The 3935-nt window shown below is 41.7% G+C and overlaps 1 protein-coding gene across 4 annotated transcripts in view; it reads right to left on the bottom strand.

The window, feature by feature from the left end:
- PER3 (period circadian regulator 3) overlaps positions 1–3935 on the bottom strand; it is a 45702-nt gene that overhangs the window by 14258 nt on the left and 27509 nt on the right. The gene's annotated exons all lie outside the window — the stretch shown is intronic.

Raw genomic sequence — 3935 nt, forward strand, 5'->3', positions numbered from 1 at the left:
GGAATATAAGAAACTTCATCAACTCAGTACATAAATTCTTATTTTTCCACCTTTCCTTATACTTTGTATGTACATTGTATATACATTTTACAGAGCTATAATATTCAATGTGCATACTTATGTACTTATTTAAATCTTTCCTTTATTGTAAATATTTTTTCTATCTCTCTGAATTCTTTAACATTTTTCTTTTTTTTAAATCTCCGAATATGTAATATGTGGTTCAAAAATCAACAAGCATTAAAAAGGCAGTTAGCAAATTCTCATCCTGTCCACTATCTGCCTAGTTCCCATCTATTCTCCCCAGAGATACTTGTAGTTTCTTTATGCACCTTTAAAAATAAGCATGAATATAGCTTCATGTTCCCCTCCCCTATTTTTACCCAAAAGGCATATAATATGTACACTAGCCTGCAATATGTTTTTTTATTTTATAATATCCCTTTTATCAGTACATAGTTGTCTCATACTTTCTTATACCACGTAGGTTTCAATTTCGTTTATATGCCACCGGTTATTAAAGTAAGCATCTGTAGATGGGCTCTGAGTTGCATCTAAAACATTATTTCCTCCAAGTACGAAAGATTTTATGGTGAACACTGGTGGGTTCCCCCAACATCCATTCCACCTCTCTCCTGCTGTGCAGTATCCCAGTGGTTTGGGTGGTCCCGGCCTCACTCTGCTTCCTGAAGGGGGATCTGATTAGTCTATACCAGCACAGCTAACAGAGGACTTCTCATTCTGGCCAAGATGGAGTAACAGGGGCTGAATTTACCTTTCTGCATGAAACAACTAAAAAAATGAACAAAATATAGGAAGCAATAAGTTTCAAGACACTGAACATCAGGTAACAAAGGAGAGTGATCCCTGAGGGACAGAAACAAATGCAGTGAGCCCAAGGACTGCCCTGGCTAGAGAAGATGTCACCCACACTGTCAACTAGCCTGACCTACTTTGCACTGACAGAACCGTCAACGCAACAGCAGCAGAATAAACATTCTTTTCAAGTGCGTACAGAACATTTACCAAGACAGACCGCACTGCAGGCATAGAACAAGTCTCAATAAATTTAAAGGATTCAAGTTTTGTGTGTTTTCTCTGACCACAATGGGATTAAAGGACAGAAATCAACAACAGAAAGAGGTCTGGCCAATCTCCAAATACATGGTAACTAAATAATATAACATAAAAGATATAATTTCAAAGAGATATCAAAAGAGGCATTAGGCAGTATCTGAACCCAATGAAAATGAAATGCAATATATCAAAATGTGTGGGATGCAGCTAAAGATAAAAGAAAAAATTATACTAAAATTCATTAGGAAAGAAAAATGTCTGAAATCAGTAACTTCTGCTTCCATCTTAAGAAGCTGGAAGAGCAAGATAAACAAAAGCAAGCAGAAGAAAGGAAATACTGAAGAGTAGAAATCAGTGAAGCAGAAAACAATAAACAGAAAAATAAATTAAAAAGTCGATGAAATTATAAATTCTTTGAGAAGAACAATAAAATTCACCAAACTCTAGACAGACCAATCAGGAAAAAAAGAGAAAATACAAGTTACTAATTTCAGAAACTACAGAGGGGCCATCACGAGAGGCCTTACAGGTACCAAAATACTAATAAAGGAACATTATGAGCAACTTTATCCCAATAAATTTGACAATTCAGACAAAATGGACCAGTTCTCTGAAAGAAACAAATTAACAAAGTTCATTCAATAAGAAGTAGACAAGCCAAATAGCCCTATATCTATTAAATAAATTGAATATGTAGTAAAAACTTCTCCATCAAGAAAACTCCAAGCCCAGATGGCTTCACAGAATGAGGTGGCCTCGCATGTGCTGAGACTAGTTTAAGGTCAGGAGAAATGGTTATCTGTAAATATCTTCTTAAACAAAAGTACACGGATGTCAGTATAAGTCCTTTCAAAACGGTAATACAAGACCACAGTATAAAAAGTGGAGTGGCAGAGTCAGAAAATGAGCTTTTTATGGTGGGTGAGACCCGACCTGGCCCGGGCTGTGTCACCACCGGCAGCTGCCTGCCGGCACAGGGCCATGGCAGTGCGGACATGTGTGCTGCTCCTGTCTTGAGGGGTCAGCCCACGTCCCATAAAACTGTCTCTGGCTCAGCAACAGAATCCAATCTCGCGACAGCTGTGTCTCTGGCCTTTCCTGCCAATCCACGGCCCACCTGTCAAACACTATGCTCTCCACCTTAAAGCGTGGTTGTGAGGGTTACATGTGCTAAATCCCTGTGGGGGACTAAGGACACTGATCGCACGCAGTGACAGCTCACCACTCATTAACCAACGTGCCGCCGAAGACTGGCAAAGGTGAATTAGGGATGATCCGGAAACCTGACTTAATGCATTTGTCACCGTTTCTTCATCCACCAAATTGTTATAAGTAATGAAAAAGTTAAAAAGATAGGAGGCAGTAAAAAGGAATAAAAAGAAGGTGTCGGAATAATTTCCCAGGTCATTCTGCTGTTAAACGACAAGTGTTTCAAACATCCTCCTCTTTTTTACCATCAGAAGACGACGAACACGTCGGTGTATACACATGACCTACGCAGTCACAACTACAGAGTTTGAAGCACTTATCTTCCTTTAAGGTCAGCAGCAAAGTGACACCTGCAATCGTAGCGGCTAACACTAGCCGGCAGTTTGCCACTGCATGTCAGTGTTCTAAGCGCTTTACAGGTGTCAGCTGATTTGATCGACAAATGACAGAGATACAGTCCAAAATACATGTATGTAACCAAAAAAAAACACGATAATACTTCCAAAAATACTTTAACTGAATAAAAGACGACAGTATAATTTTGAAGTTGTTACTAAGTAAATGGTATGTGACCTTTGCCTTTTCACAGGTGTGTTTAGTGTTGAATATACCGCCAAGGAAAAGGTAAATGTGGCACCTGACTCTGGGGGCGGGGCGTGCACAATGGTGCTGCTGTAGCTGCACTGGCTCACGCCGGAGCCCAGGCTCGGGGCTGCCGTGGACGGCGTCCGCGCAGCTCGTCCCTTGGCGTCTGGGGCCGGTCCGTTAGGTGGTGGTTCCGATGTGGGTGCAGCTGGGATCTGAGGGTCTGCAGCTGGTGATGTAAGAGAAACTGAACGTGAGAACGAAAATCCCCCACAGGACAGGACTTAAAAGAAAGTTCTGTGTGGATGAGTTACCAAAATTCGAGAGGAAGTAAATGTCACTTTATAACCAGTAGTAATACCAAGTGGGGGGGCACTATGCAGGAAGGAACCTTCTGTAGAAAGACAGGCAGGGAAGAGCGTAGGCCAACCTTGACCCCACCGCATAGAGCGAGCCTGAGACGAGCTGCCAAATTGGCCAAATGAGAGGCTGGATGAACTAGCAACCCTGTAACTACGGTAGCTGTAAGGAAATTTTCTCCTCTAGGTCACGATACCAAATAGGAGAAATGATCTACAAGTGCCCCATGTGTAAGGAATTCTTCTCTGAGAGAACAGATCTTTTCATGCATCAGAAAATCCACACTGCTGAGAAGCCCCGTAAATGTGACAAGTGTGAAAAAAAAAAATTCCCAACAGGAAACTGAAAGACACTTTGTAACTGACAAGTAAAAACCTATGGGCCATAAAGAGGAATAGGAAACTGGGATCATTTGTGATTCGAATGAAATAACTAAAGTCAAGAAATGAAAGAGAAAGAGAAAGGGGCGGCTTCCTAACAGTTCCTTTTCTCCCACTGCGACGGGCGTTCCGTTACCTTGCGAGGCTTGGCCGGCACCTGCCTTGTGGTTGTGCCTGTCTTCTTCCGAGGATGACGTAGTATTTGTCCAGGATATGCACTTTCTTTTCAAAGCCGGAATGCTGTAGCTCCTCAGGTATCTGCAGCAACATAATCGGGTCACGTATTCTTACCTGTCCCCTAACTTTGCCATTTCCCACCTTTTC

This window comes from Pteropus vampyrus, unplaced genomic scaffold (assembly GCF_000151845.1).
Source record: "Pteropus vampyrus isolate Shadow unplaced genomic scaffold, Pvam_2.0 Scaffold142, whole genome shotgun sequence".
Taxonomy (NCBI): Eukaryota; Metazoa; Chordata; class Mammalia; order Chiroptera; family Pteropodidae; genus Pteropus; species Pteropus vampyrus.